Here is a 16,229-nt window from a genome sequence, read left to right as displayed (position 1 = left end):
ACGGGGAGAGTCTTTGACCTTTGACCTGGTAGACGGGGAGAGTCTTTGACCTTTGACCTGGTAGACGGGGAGTCTTTGACCTTTGACCTGGTAGACGGGGAGAGTCTTTGACTGTAACTGCTGGGTCTCAGTGTGGAGGCTGCAGCAGAGCTCAGTGTGGAGGCTGCAGCAGAGCTCAGTGTGGAGGCTGCAGCAGAGCTCAGTGTGGAGGCTGCAGCAGAGCTCAGTGTGGAGGCTGCAGCAAAGCTCAGTGTGGAGGCTGCAGCAGAGCTCAGTGTGGAGGCTGCAGCAGAGCTCAGTGTGGAGGCTGCAGCAGTGTGGAGGCTGCAGCAGAGCTCAGTGTGGAGGCTGCAGCAGAGCTCAGTGTGGAGGCTGCAGCAGAGCTCAGTGTGGAGGCTGCAGCAGAGCAGGTTGTTTCTGGACTTCACCTTCGCTGCCGTTCCCTCTTAGGTGTTCCTTGAAGGACAGGGTTCTGTCGAGGGTCACACCGAGGTGGGTTGGATTAGAGGCAGCTTTATCTTGAGTCCACTCAGATGATGTTCAGTTCTCTGGCAGCTTTAGCGTTGTGGAGATGGAATACGTTGGAAACTGGTTTTGTTGGGCTTGGTTTTAGGCGCCAGGTTTTGCAGAACTGGTCCAGTCTTGTAAAGGTCTTCGGTGAGCACCTGTTCCGGTTGGTCAAGGTCTGGTGGTTTGGAATGCCAGACAGATGTCGTCTGCATAGAGGAATGTTGCAGGATTTGGTGGATGGTGGGTCGTTTTGTGTAGAGGTTGAACAGGGTTGGAGCTCTAGAACTGAGCCCTGCGGGACTCCATTTATCTGTGTTCTCCGTGCGCTCGTGTTCTGTCCGAGGTGAACTCTGAACCTCCGGTTGGTCAGCAGAGCTTTAATTACTGCCGTTGTCCAGCAGGGAGCGTCCTTTGTTTCACTATGAGGTCTTTGTGAGTTTCACTATGAGGTCTTTGTGAGTTTCACTATGAGGTCTTTGTGAGTTTCACTATGAGGTCTTTGTGAGTTTCACTAGGAGGTCTTTGTACCAGACGGTATCATAGACAGATGTGAGGTGTATGTGTACAGGTACTGTATACATACAGTCCCTGTCTTCAGTCATCTACCATGCAGACATCTACACCCCCCCCCCCCCCACACACACACACACACACACACACACACACACACACAGCTCCACTGCCATCTAGACCAACTCCCACCAGCTGACTTCACCGTCCAACCAGCCTGGAGAAAGGAATGGGAGGTCCCAAACAAACACCTGGTGTCAGACCCCAACCAACAGGTCCCTGGCACCACCCTCAATAGATTCATAGATCCAACCAACAGGACCCTGGCTCCACCCTCAATAGATTCATAGATCCAACCAACAGGACCCTGGCTCCACCCTCAATAGATTCATAGATCCAACCAACAGGTCCCTGGCACCACCCCCAATAGATTCATAGATCCATGCAACAGGTCCCTGGCACCACCCTCAATAGATTCATAGATCCAACCAACAGGACCCTGGCACCACCCTCAATAGATACATAGATCCAACCAACAGGTCCCTGGCACCACCCCCAATAGATTCATAGATCCATGCAACATGTCCCTGTTCACTCTCTCTGCTCTCCTATATTAAATTTATATCATTTGATCACAACAATGTACAATCTGCAATCCATTCCTTACAATACATTTCACCAATGTGTTTGTAAAGGTGTCTAGTAACAAACAAACGTGTAAAACAAAAGCTTCGTCATTTGGGTTAATATTGAATGTAGAAAAGTAATGGTTTTCCTCTAATGACTGTAACTGATTTATGAACGGCAGTAATGCCCGATGTCCTCAGACACTTTCATTAGTGTTCAATCTTTGTATAATATTTGTATATTTGTATATTTGATATTTTTATATATTGGCCAAATGTATTGACATTGTTAATAGATACTGATATATTGTATCTATCCAGTCTGTAATCACACCTTGGGTGTGACTGTGAGGTGATGATTAGTGATGGTGTGCACCTGCACAACGTCACCACTCCTTCAAAAGAGACTTGACTCCCACAACTCCTCACACTGAAGAAGGCTGTTAGCCCAAACGTTTGTCCCCATGAAATAGAGAAATAAACCTGCTTGAATGTGTTTCTTGGTGTGTGAGACCTCTCTACTTTTTATGATGTTGATTTAAGCTGGCAACGCACCATAAGTCAGAGCACGGTGATCACAAGAACGTTTTCTAAAACAATTTTTTGCAATGATTTCAATGTGTTTGTAAAGGTGTCTAGTAACAAACTAACGTGTAAAACAAATTATTGCAATGATTTCAGAATCATGAGAAAAGGTTGACTAGACTTCATGTCTGCTCTCCTACTGCTGTGAACATGTTGTTGACTAGACTTCATGTCTGCTCTCCTACTGCTGTGAACATGTTGACTAGACTTCATGTCTGCTCTCCTACTGCTGTGAACATGTTGTTGACTAGACTTCATGTCTGCTCTCCTACTGCTGTGAACATGTTGTTGACTAGACTTCATGTCAATCACTCTGGATTCACACATCTACTAAATGTGTTGTTAATTAACTCAAATCAATCATTGTTTATATATCGATTCATTATTAGATCATTATTTCCTAACTCGTTCCATTATTGTGTTTTCATTGAATATCCATTTGATATCGTTCTCATTCTCCACATGTTATTGTATGATCATGTGTAGAAGTCATAATGTTATTGTATGATCATGTGTAGAAGTCATAATGTTATTGTATGATCATGTGTAGAAGTCATAATGTTATTGTATGATCATGTGTAGAAGTCATAATTGTTTAATAAAGTGATTGTTGACAGTCTGTCGTTGTTCCTGTGTATTAATATTCATAGTGTTGTCATGACAACAACATGGCCACAGCTCATTGGTCATGTATAATAACTGTGTTGGGTCTATTATTTCATATATAAACCCACAGTGTCTTTACATTACAACTACAAGGCTAGCAGCACAAAGTAAAAGTTGCAGCATATAATGATGCATTGAGGTTGCTGCTGAGGGTACCAAGATGGCACAGTGCCAGCCAGCTGATGGTGAACTTGGGGGTTCCTACCTGTCAAGGCCTTCTAAGAAACTTCATGTATAAATATAAATATAATATCTATTTATTGTGTATTGTCATCTTGTATGTGATCTGGACCCTGAGTCTGGAATAAACATTGGATACAAGATCTCTGCTGTCAGGAGGAAACCTCTCAACTCCATATCTCTGCTGTCAGGAGGAAACCTCTCAACTCCATATCTCTGCTGTCAGGAGGAAACCTCTCAACTCCATATCTCTGCTGTCAGGAGGAAACCTCTCAACTCCATATCTCTGCTGTCAGGAGGAAACCTCTCAACTCCATATCTCTGCTGTCAGGAGGAAACCTCTCAACTCCATATCTCTGCTGTCAGGAGGAAACCTCTCAACTCCATATCTCTGCTGTCAGGAGGAAACCTCTCAACTCCATATCTCTGCTGTCAGGAGGAAACCTCTCAACTCCATATCTCTGCTGTCAGGAGGAAACCTCTCAACTCCATATCTCTGCTGTCAGGAGGAAACCTCTCAACTCCATATCTCTGCTGTCAGGAGGAAACCTCTTAACTCCATATCTCTGCTGTCAGGAGGAAACCTCTTAACTCCATATCTCTGCTGTCAGGAGGAAACCTCTCAACTCCAAAACCTCTCAACTCCAAAACCTTCATTTTTCAGGAAATGGAAAAACTAATGTTACGTTTTTTTCAGAAATTGAAGAAAACCTTATATTTTTGAAACAAAGCAATACTGCCTCATGATTGGAATTCTTTATTTGGAACCCCGTGAGATACAATATCTCGTTTCCAAGAAGAGGGTCCATCAAAGCTGGTATTGTGACTTTGTATATTATCAGAAACTTGCATGTGTCATTATATTATCACCACTTTACCCGAATACAGCTCAAGTGGAGTTAGGTGGTTTTCTCTGTCATTGATAGTTCTTATCAATGACAGAAAATAATACCTAAAATACATTCATATACATATAAACATATAGTAGAATACAGCTTGTTACAATACATTCATATACATATAAACATATAGTAGAATTCAGCTTGTTAAAATACATTCATATACTATAAACATAGTAGAATTCAGCTTGTTAAAATACATTCATATACATATAAACATATAGTAGAATTCAGCTTGTTAAAATACATTCATATACATATAAACATATAGTAGAATTCAGCTTGTTAAAATACATTCATATACATATAAACATATAGTAGAATACAGCTTGTTAAAATACATTCATAAAAACTATAATACAGCTTGTTATTTAACCTCTTAAAGCGTCTAAACTGGACCTGAGTTGTCTCTGTACTTTTTTTTCTGTCTACACCAAATGTTGGCAGAAATCCTCGTCCTACAGCTTGTAGATCTGCTATTTCTGGCTGAAGGTTCCCCCCAGAATAGAGGGTATGCGTATGACATCATCATCATACCCAGAAGTTATGTGGGAACGCCTACTGAGTGGCAAAAACTACTTTATGGCCTGATTGACAGCCCATACATCCAATCAGAAAAGTCCTATCTGATTGACAGCCCATACATCCACACAAAAAAGTCCTATCTGATTGACAGCCCATACATCCAAACAGAAAATTCCTGATTGACAGCCCATACATCCAATCAGAAAAGTCCTGTCTGATTGACAGCCCATAGAGCCACACGGGGACTACACATTTCACTCCCCCAAATGAGACAGCGTCCCCACTTCTGGTCCGTTAGAACGGTGTACTGCAGGCCAGCCCATAGGAGTCCATTGAAATTCAACAGTAGTTAGCCTACTTTTAAAATGTAACAAAATTAACTGAAGACTATATTGATTTAAATAAAAATATGTTTCCAAATAAATGTATGAAGTGTCTTTGTCAACATATATTGTTGTTTTCTCAATACAGGATGTATATCACATTTAATTTACCACTTGAATGAGTTACCCATAATGTTAACGGAGCAGAGGGGAGACGGCAGACACAGAACCTGTCGCTTTTAAGGGACGTCACTGCCTTTACGAGGCTACGAGCGCCGACTTTGAAGAGTGGAATTCTCAATAATGAATCCCGATCCTGACTGACTTTGTTCATTCATGTCTATATTTGGAACATGTCACAGGCTTACTAATATGTTCTACCTACCACGGAGCTCCGACGGTGTGTTTTACCGCTGTCAACTTGTATATTAACTTGGCTGAATAGTTGGGAAAATAACCCAGCTAAATGGAGGAGTGACATCCTGACATTTACAACTAGTGAATTCTCAAGGTTCAAGTATTTATTTGCCATTTCAAAACAAGTTTGATAGGAAATTGTCATGATACTTCCTCTCACATACAAGACAACACAATAAACAACAGCACAAAGACAAGAACAAAAAGAGACACAAGAAACAGAACCAGACCAGGACCAAGCTGCAGCTTTGACGCATGTATACAGTACAGACAGTAGAAGAAACTGGTTAGTGAAATTATGTAGCAATTTTTAAAGTGCATAATTATAATTAAAGTGCATACCGTCTAGTTTGTGTTTGAAGTGCAAGAGTGTCGTTAAGGTACCTGACTGCTTGGAGGTATGTGCTGTCTCTAAAACGGGAGGTTCTACTCCCAATGCTGCCATATCTCCTACCTGATGGGAGGAGATTGATAAGGTAATGGGCTGGATGGGAATAGTCGGCTATGATTTTTTTAGCCCTCTTCACCAATCTAGTGGGATAGAGTGATGACAGCGATGGAAGGCTCGAACCAGTTATCCTAGCTGCCTGACGTGTAACCCTCTCCAACCGTGTCCTGTCCTGTGCGGTTGTATTACCGTACCAGACAAGCATGGAAAAGGTGAGCACGCTCTCAATGACTGACCTATAGAAGTGTATCATAGCTGTTTTACTGACCTTGAACTTTCTGAGCTGCCGCAAGAAGTAGAGACGCTGGTGGGATTTACTGACCTTGAGGCTGGTGTTGAGTTCCCATGATAGGGATTCGTGGATGGTGGTTCCGAGGAACCGGAACGAGGAGACCCTCTCAACCTCTACTCCATTTATGGAGAGAGGAGGGAGGAAGGTTTTGTTCTTCCTCCTAAAGTCAACAACCAACTCTTTGGTTTTTGAGATGTTAAGTATGAGATTACGGTTCTCACACCACCTCACCAGGTCATCTATCTCATTACGATAGCCAGATTCATCACTGTTTGTGATTAGGCCTACCACAGAGGTGTCATCTGCAAATTTAAACAACAGGACTGAATTAGTGTGTGATTGACAAAAATATGTGTAGACAGAATATAGAAAAGGAGAAAGAACACAGCCCTGGGGGGCACCTGTGTTCAGAACCTTGGATTGTGAGATTAATTTGCCGACTTTGACAGCTTGTTTTCTGTCACTTAAAAAGTCATAAATCCATTTGCAAATGGATTGTTTAACACCCAGTTCCTGCAGGGTTTGGATCAACTTAACAGGAACGATAGTGTTAAACGCAGAACTGAAGTCGACAAATAAGATACGAGCATATACAGGCACAACCCTGGTTTCCAGATGTTGAAGGATAGAGTGCAAACACAAGGACACTGCATCGTCAACACTTCTATTTGCCCTATATGCAAACTGATGGGAATCAAGTGAGATGCTGGACATTAATCTACACACCAGCCGCTCAAAAACCTTCATAATGACCGATGTTAAGGCAACAGGCCTATAATCATTAAGACAGGTGATGTTGTTATTCTTCTTTGGGACTGGAATGATCACTGCTGACTTAAAACAAGCAGGCACGATAGAGTGTAGCAAGGACTGGTTAAAGATGGAAGTGAGGACTGGTGCCAGCTGGTCGGCACAGTGTTTAAGGGTGGCAGGCGACACGCCGTCAGGCCCTGCTGCCTTTCTGGTGTTTTGCTGGCGGAGCAGAACTCTGACGTCATGTTCTGATACAGTGGGAGGTGTGTCCCCCTGCTCTTCCAAAAAGGAGGGGGGCTGATAAGCCCCACCATCGAAACGACAGTAGAACTCATTGAGCCTCCCAGGGAGAGAGGGGTCACTGTCTAGAACATGGTTCTTGGTTTTATAATCAGTGATCGCCTGCAGCCCTTGCCAAACACCTCTGATGTCATTAGCTTGAAGTTTGTTTTCAAGTTTAGCTTTGTAGGAAGCTTTAGCCCTAAGCACGGCACGTTGGAATTCATATTTTAATGCTTTATATAGCACCAAATCCCCCTGCTTAAAAGCATCATGTTTCCTCCTACAAAGCACCCTCACTTCATTATTGAACCAGGGCTTATCGTTGCCGTAAACAGTGACAGATTTAGTTGTAATACAGACATTCTCACAGAATTGAATATAGGAGGTAACAGTGTCAGTGTAGGTGTTAATATCATCCTGGTCAGACCAGAAGTCACTCCATACTGTGGAATCAAAGCAGTCCTGTAACATGTCTATTGCTTGAGGAGACTCCAGATGAGTATTAATAATTAGTCTTGCACGATGCCGTTTAGATCATTTTCAACAAATACATAAAACGAAACACAACAAATATATCTGGGTATTGAAAACCTCAAGGGATGCGACCGTGACGTATATACCGTGCGCCCACTTTGACTTTGAGATTTACAAATGTAATGCTAGCACTTTTCACAAACTGATGGAGTATATTATAGTACATTGTGGGTTGTATATTGAGATGGCAGGTAGCATATGTGACATTGAAAAGGACAAATCAAACATATGGGACACTTTATTGGAACACAAAAAAATAATTGCTACAGCCTCAGTAATGAACCAGTGAAATGAGGGTATTTCATGATGCCTCTCATAGGGATTGCATTGGCAGCTGCAGTACACTGCTGAAACGGACCAGAAGGGGGCGCTGCAGTACACAGTTGAAACGGACCAGAAGGGGGCGCTGCAGTACACCGTTGAAACGGACCAGAAGTGGGGCCGCTGTCTCATTTGGGGGCGTGACATTTGTAGTCCCCGTGTGTCTCTATAGCTCTGATTGGTTCAAATAGGTTAGGAACCGCTGCAGTGGTGTCCAATTAGAACTTAAACCATTCTGGGCAGGAACCCCTGTTGGTGTTTGAAGCATTATGTTATACTTTAGCCATTGAAAAATAGCAGATCTACAAGCTCATAGTACAAGCTCATACAAGCTACACCCCACTTTGGGAACCACTGGTGTAGGGTACTGCGCCTGCCTTGGGCAAATACTTTTATTGTATTTATAATATCAAGATGGTTAGATCTATCATCACATGGTATAGGCCAGTGGTTCCCAAAGTGGGGTCCGGGGACCCCCAGGGGTACCTGAGGGAGTTCCAGGGGGTCCGGGGACCCCCAGGGGTACCTGAGGCTGAGTTTCTTCTACAGAATGAAGTCCTGCTTTTCCAATGCTTCTCGCAAAAAGCTGGTTACAGGACTCTTCCTGTCGCAGCTTGATTATGGCGATACTGTCTACCGCTTTGCTAGTTCCTCAACTCTGAGCAAACTTGACCCCCTGTTTCATGCTGCATTGAGGTTCATAACCAACTCCCCCTATAGGACTCATCACTGTACTCTGTACGCCCCCTAGTGGGTTGGTATTCCTTAACGTCTATAGGACTCATCACTGTACTCTGTACGCCCTAGTGGGTTGGTATTCCTTAACGTCTATAGGACTCATCACTGTACTCTGTACGCCCCCTAGTGGGTTGGTATTCCTTAACGTCTATAGGACTCATCACTGTACTCTGTACGCCCCCTAGTGGGTTGGTATTCCTTAACGTCTATAGGACTCATCACTGTACTCTGTACGCCCCCTAGTGGGTTGGTATTCCTAACGTCTATAGGACTCATCACTGTACTCTGTACGCCCCCTAGTGGGTTGGTATTCCTTAACGTCTCGCAGGTTGCTACATTGGTATATTCTCATTTATAAAGCCATTCTTGGTAATCTCCCACGTTACATTGGTTCTAAATTTGAACTTGTCCAAAACTCTCTCAACCTCAGATCAAATGCTTGGTTACGCTACGTCGTGCCCCCAACAAAATCTGAGGCTGGGGAAAAAAAGCTTATTTCGGACAATGGTCTGAGCTACAGACCAGATTCAAACTGGACCCTGGTCTTAATGACCTACAGACCAGATTCAAACTGGACCCTGGTCTTAATGACCTACAGACCAGACTCAAACTGGACCCTGGTCTTAATGACCTACAGACCAGACTCAAACTGGACCCTGATCTTGGAATGACCTACAGACCAGACTCAAACTGGAACCTGGTCTTAATGACCTGTAGACCAGACTCAAACTGGACCCTGGTCTTAATGACCTACAGACCAGACTCAAACTGGACCCTGGTCTTAATGAGCTACAGACCAGACTCAAACTGGACCCTGGTCTTAATGACCTACAGACCAGACTCAAACTGGACCCTGGTCTTGGAATGACCTACAGACCAGATTCAAACTGGACCCTGGTCTTAATGACCTACAGACCAGACTCAAACTGGACCCTGGTCTTAATGACCTACAGACCAGACTCAAACTGGACCCTGATCTTGGAATGACCTACAGACCAGACTCAAACTGGAACCTGGTCTTAATGACCTGTAGACCAGACTCAAACTGGACCCTGGTCTTAATGACCTACAGACCAGACTCAAACTGGACCCTGGTCTTAATGAGCTACAGACCTGACTCAAACTGGACCCTGGTCTTAATGACCTACAGACCAGACTCAAACTGGACCCTGGTCTTGGAATGACCTACAGACCAGACTCAAACTGGCTGCTGTGATTCCCCTAGTGAGCTTTAAAAGGATTGCCATCATGGGCACACTTCCCATACACTGCTCCTGCTTTGACGTATAGCAAATGTCTGCTTGCTTTTTAGTCTACTAGCAATTTTCCGTTGCTTAGTTTTTATTTTATTAGTCCTGGCCGCGTTCCTGTTCTCCCTTTGAGCTTCGGTAGTGGGTTCTGTATTTATGAGCGTTGTATGTCTGTCCTGTTTTTTGTTGTGTATTTTCTTTGTTATTGGCAGAGCTGTGTCACTTATTTTGCCTCTTGTCTTGGCAAGTTCACACTTGTAAAAGAGACTTCAGTCTCAATGTGGTTTTTACTGGTTAAATAAAGGTTAAAAAACACCCCACTTTGGGAACCACTGGTGTAGGGTACTGCGCCTGCCTTGGGCAAATACTTTGATTGTATTTATAATATCAAGATGGCTAGATCTATCATCACATGGTATAGGCCAGTGGTTCCCAAAGTGGGGTCCGGGGACCCCCAGGGGTACCTGAGGGAGTTCCAGGGGGTCCGGGGACCCCCAGGGGTACCTGAGGGAGTTCCAGTGGGTCCCCAGCTAAATTATAGTTTGGAACCACCTTATGGGGTCTGTAACTCAGAGAGTGTACAAATGGAACCAAATGGACCCGTACACTCTCAGAGTTAAATTAAGATTGATTTTACTAAATAAATTGGGGGTCCCAGAGATAGAAATGCCATTAAATGGGGGGTCCGTAGACTAATGCATGTCAAACTGGGGGTCCTTGAAATTAAAATGGTTGAGAATCACTGCTAGAGCCGTACAAATCTTCTCTTATGGGGGTCCCTGGCATGTCTTTTCAAATGGGGGTCCGCGGGGCTAATGAGTGTCTATTTGGGGGTCCTTGGTGTGAAAAAGTTTGGGGAACCACCGGTAGGCCTATAGGATAGAACCACCGGTAGGCCTATAGGATAGAACCACCGGTAGGCCTATAGGATAGCCCCTTTCTGGACCCTTGAACCACCGGTAGGCCTATAGGATAGCCCCTTTCTGGACCCTTGAACCACCGGTAGGCCTATAGGATAGCCCCTTTCTGGACCCTTGAACCACCGGTAGGCCTATAGGATAGCCCCTTTCTGGACCCTTGAACCACCGGTAGGCCTATAGGATAGCCCCTTTCTGGACCCTTGAACCACCGGTAGGCCTATAGGATAGCCCCTTTCTGGACCCTTGTTTTATATTTGGGACAAACAAACAGGGGTCCTGAAAGGGGATAATTATTTCACAACAAAAAAACACAAGTAGCCTCTGTAGCATCATGATAACCACCAGGGGCCTGTTCCACGAAACTTGGATTAACTAATCCAGGATTTAGGCCAAAACCAGGCTTTTTAAATCCTGGTTTTTACAGCCTGGTTTATTCCGTTCCACTAAAGCCAAGCGAGGCTTAGAATGGGCGGATTTAGCGAGCCAGGATCATAAAGCCTGGCTGAATAGACAGCCTGGCTTTTTGTCTCTAGACCCATTCGGTTGAACACAGATTTACTGATCCTTCTTCTTCATGGGGTATTATGGCAGTTTGCATCCTTAATAGTTGCCTTACTGCCCCCTTCTGTATATCTCAGTATCTTTACTAATCTATTCAAGACTTACTGATACAAGGACTTAAGCTTCTAAAATAAATACTGCTGCTGTAATTAAAGAGAGAACATACTCTCAATAGTGGATAGACTGAATGATTAACTACCCCAAAAATATAGTTTACATTTTACCACTACTATTAACTTAAAACAGAATTATTAATATTGTAAGCATAATGATATTGTCGCATTGTGATATTTGGCCATAACTCCCTCCTCTGAGGGAGCTACCTTTGGGGAAGGGGGTTGTTGTCCAGACAGGGGCCAGACTGGTGAACTGTGGGTCATGGGTTCAATAGTGGGTGAAACGTTACAATGGTAATATGTTGTAAAACAATGAGTAATGGTAGGTTTTCACTTTTACAAAAAAGAAAAAATATATATATAATATAATATAATAATTATTCTTAACCGTGCACTTGCACGACAGCAAACCTATTCTGGGGAACATTCACCAAAAGCAGCTGATCTACAAGCTGTCATGATGTTGTGCAGCCTATATATTTTGGTTCTTTGATTTTATATAGTGCTTAAATTAGTCCTTTAATGCAGACCGATAAAAATAAGGCAACCCATAATAATTGAATAAGTGTGGAAAACATCATTGGTTTGTGATCAGTTTGACTGCTTAATGAACAGTAAAGACATCAGGATTAGGTTAAACCTGGCTGTTAGCCTGGTCCGGAGCAGGCTAAGTCCAAAGCATTAGTTTCCATGGTAACTAATGTAGCATCACTTTCATGAAACCGAATCAAGCCTCAACATATCCAGGTTAACTGGTTAAATTAATCTGGCAAGATTAACCAGCTTTCATGAAACCGGTTAATCGCTGATCCAGGATATATTAAGCCAGGATATCTGTTAAATCCCGGTTTAATCTCTAATCCAAGTTTCGTGGAACGGGCCCCTGGATATATAACCCAGTGTCAGTGTGTTTACATTCTGATTCGGAACTGAATAAGAAAACAGAATATGATACTAAAACAATCTCAGCTTACTTCTAGCCTAGCTCTGGTTTGATTGATTGATTGAAAGTATTTATTAACAGTTTCCAGAATTTCAGTACATTTCAAGCACAACTCAATACACAGACTGTTAACTGTGAGTGGACGACCCCATAAAGCATTACACTTGTTTACAAGAGGGTCCACCTTGTTCAATTAATCAAAACATTTAGAGACGTACAAATAGCCTAGACACTTCTATAGCCTATAGACAAAGAACAGAACAGGAATTCCTCATAAAAGGAGGTAAAAAGGGAAAGGTTTTACGGGGACCAGTCAGCAAAGTGCATTAGGCTATGGACCAGAGATACTTTTCTAGCCTATGTTCTTATTCTGAAAGCCTAGCCTGTACTCACGGTATGGTTATGGTGACAGTCTGACAGACGTAATGTTTGGCCTGGCAGACAGACCGCATGGTGACTTGAAGTTATCCAAAATAAATCAAATAACTTCTTTCCGCCAACAACACGTGTCTATTCAACAAGAACATAATATATGGACCTTATTATAATTACAATAACTTGAAATGAAAATAAGCTACACTATAAAGTGAAACGTCAGAGATAAGAAGAAAACTGTTGGAAATGAACGAGAACAGTACATAAGCCATAAGGTGTCTTTGTTGTTGTTGTTGCAGCTTCTAATGCGCCAGCTGTCAATAATACATCAATTGTAACCAACTCTGTTTTGTTTTCTATGGCTTGTTGTCACCATGACGTCACACTACAGTGCACTATATCTTCGCACGGCACATTTATAGGAAATCCATGTCTGCTACCAAAACAATAAAAATAAAGAGTGTTTGATTGATTGATTGATTGAAGAATTTATTAACAGTTTGCAGAATTACAGTACATTTCAAGCACAAACTCAATACAAAGGCTGTTAACTGTGAGTGGACGACCCAATTAGGCATTACACTTGTTTCCAATAGGGTCCACCATGTTCAAATCATCAAAACATTTAGAGACGTACAAATAGACACTTCTATAGACAGAACAGGAATTCATCATAAAGGAGGTCAAAAGGGAAAGGAAATATATACAGTGAGGGGAAAAAAGGGGGGGGCGGGGGGGGGGGGATTCAGATTTTACGGGGGCCAGTTTCGAATTGCAGCCATCCGTAGGTGCCCTTTGAGAGCGGTTTTGAAGGAGTCAAGGGATTCGCATGTCTTAATGACAGTTGGTAGGGCGTTCCACATTTTGGTGGCATAGGAGCGAAAAGAATTTAGTCCCTTGTTTGTGCCGAATCTGGGTTGTACATGGTTCGTTGCACTCCCTCTGGTGTTGTGGGTGTGGACTTCGTTAACATTAAGGAAGTATCTAGACAGGTACATGGGTATCTTGGTGGTGTATCGAATCTTGTGGACCAGACCCATTGCAAGATGCTGTACTCTGTCGTCGACCCTAAGCCATTCCAGCCTGTCGAAGTGGGCAGGGGTGAGGTGGGTTCGGGGGGCTAGATCAAGTAGGAGCCTGACCAGTTTGTTTTGGGAAGTCTGGAGCCTGGTTTTAAGGGCCTTTGAGGTGCTGTGGTACCAGGAGGTGCATGCATAGTCAAAGAAACCCTGTACAAGGGCTCCTGTTAAGGTCTTCAAGGTGTTTTTGTTGACCAGTGAGGAGATCCTGTAGAGGAATCTTGTTCTATGGTTGACTTTTTTGATTACGTTGGTGGCCATTTTATCACCGGAAAGATTAGCCTCCAGGATGGAACCTAGGTAGGTAATTTCATCTTTACGTGTGATAACATTGTCACCCACTCTAACCAAGAAGCCATTTGCCTTGCTGAGATTACTAATAGAGCCAAAGAGAATGGATTCAGTTTTTCCCAGGTGTAAAGATAGTTTGTTATCAGCGAGCCAGGTGCAGATTCTACCGAGTTCAGAGCTGAGGGCATTTTCAACCTGCAGTTTGTCCCTGTCCGAGACCAGCAGTGCTGAGTCATCTGCGAACAGGAACAAGTTGCAGTCACAGGCTGAAGTCATGTCGTTTACATATATTAGGAACAGTAGAGGCCCTAGTATGCTTCCTTGTGGAACGCCACAGCTCACTGGGAGGGGGGGGGACAGTGTTCCGTTCACTTCCACCATCTGTTCTCTCCCCTCCAGGTAGGATTGCATCCAGCTCACTGATGTGCTATCGAAACCAATTGCTTTTAGCTTGTTAACCAGTATGGAGTGGTTCACGGTGTCAAAAGCCTTTTGGAGGTCCAGCATGACCATGCCGCAGTATTTGCCAGCGTCCACCTCTTGTTTGATGTGGTCGCTCAAATAGAGAAGGCATGTGTCAGAGTGGGATGTTCTGAAGCCAGATTGGAACTCGTACAATAATTTATTAGTGGCAAGATACTTTTCAACCTGTTCATAGACAATTTTTTCCATCACTTTCGAGATGGAACTAAGAATAGAAATAGGGCGGTAGTTGCCGGGGTCTAATTTACTCCCTTTCTTGTGCAAGGGGGTTACTTTGGCCAGTTTGAAATCTTGGGGGACCTGTCCCTGTTTGATGGAGAGGTTTACTATGTGGGTGATGATTGGAGCTATAGAGATGGCTGAGTCTCTGAGAAATTTGGAGGGAATGTTGTCATGGCCTGTGGCCTTGTGGGGTTGGAGGGCACTCAGTTTCTTAATTACCTCATCAGTTGTTACCATAACTAGTTTAAAATCGTCTTTACAAACACCTAGGTTTTTGTAGAAGGTTGTAATGTGCTCTACACCAAAGAGCCCAGAGTGGGAGGGCAGTTTGTTAACCAGAGTTGTTGCTATGTTTGTAAAGAAGATATTCAAGTAGTTGGCCACATCAAGGTTGTCAGTGATGAGAGTGTTGTCCGATTTGATGTTTATGTTCGAAAATCTGGTTTTTAGTTTCTGACCATAGCTTAGTTGATTGTTTAGTAGCTTCCAGAGCTCATGAGGATTGTTTTTGTTTTCCTGAGCTTTATCATTAATGAAGTTACTTTTAGCTGATTTGGTCATGGCAGTTACACTGTTTCGTAGCTTGATTCGTTGTGTATTTAGGTTGTTCAAACGAGCTTGGCGAACACTGTCGAAGCGCTTGGCTAGCTTTGACTTGCATTTTAGAAATTCAGAGCATTTTTTGTCTCTGGCTTTCATTGCAGCCAGTATGTCCGAATTCATCCATGGTTCCGAGCGGGTTTTGCCCCTGGTGGTTCTCAAAGGAGCCATGTTGTTCAGTACTGATGTAAATTTGGTTTTGAAGCCAAGCCAAGCTTCTTCGACAAGTGTGCTTTTAAGCTCATCGGACCAATCCAGACTCTCCAATACTTGGTTAAAGACCTCACTAGAGTAGGTTTTGAGGTCCCTTGATATGACTGTTTTGTGGCAGCCGGTCTTAAGTTTTTGTATTTTGCGGGTACAGAATATCATAAAATGATCACTAAGCCCACATACAATAACCCCTTTCTTGGAGATTCTGGATTTGTCCGAGGACAGAATGAGATCAATGACAGTTTGAGTAGAATCACACACTCTAGTGGGTTGGGTAATTAGCTGACTGACACTATGTAGATCACAGAACTTACTGAATGACTTAAACACAGGTGCTTCCTTACGTTGCATGTCTGTATTGTAGTCGCCAATCAGGATTTTCTCTACACATTCCTCCTCAGCTAAGCACCCCTCAAGTATATCATAGAACCCATGTTGGTCAGGCGGTCTGTAGACGGTGCCCACTAATACTGATTTAGCCTTTTTGAAAATTAATTCAACCCACACAGTATTGAGTTATAGTTTCAGTAGAACAGTAGGACCTATAGGCTATAGCCCTTACATGTC

The 16,229-nt window shown here is 43.2% G+C and overlaps 1 long non-coding RNA gene across 1 annotated transcript in view; it reads right to left on the bottom strand.

The window, feature by feature from the left end:
- LOC306918852 overlaps positions 1–16,229 on the bottom strand; it is a 72,736-nt gene that overhangs the window by 333 nt on the left and 56,174 nt on the right. Inside the window, exon 2 of the long non-coding RNA XR_013789418.1 lies at positions 58–87. This is a non-coding gene — a long non-coding RNA (uncharacterized lncRNA). The remainder of the gene's footprint in view (positions 1–57; positions 88–16,229) is intronic.

This window comes from Electrona antarctica (assembly GCF_951216825.1).
Source record: "Electrona antarctica genome assembly, contig: scaffold_94, whole genome shotgun sequence".
Lineage (NCBI taxonomy): Eukaryota > Metazoa > Chordata > Actinopteri > Myctophiformes > Myctophidae > Electrona > Electrona antarctica.
The sequence above is the reverse complement of the archived record's forward strand: the minus strand, read 5'-3'. Positions and strand labels throughout refer to the sequence as shown.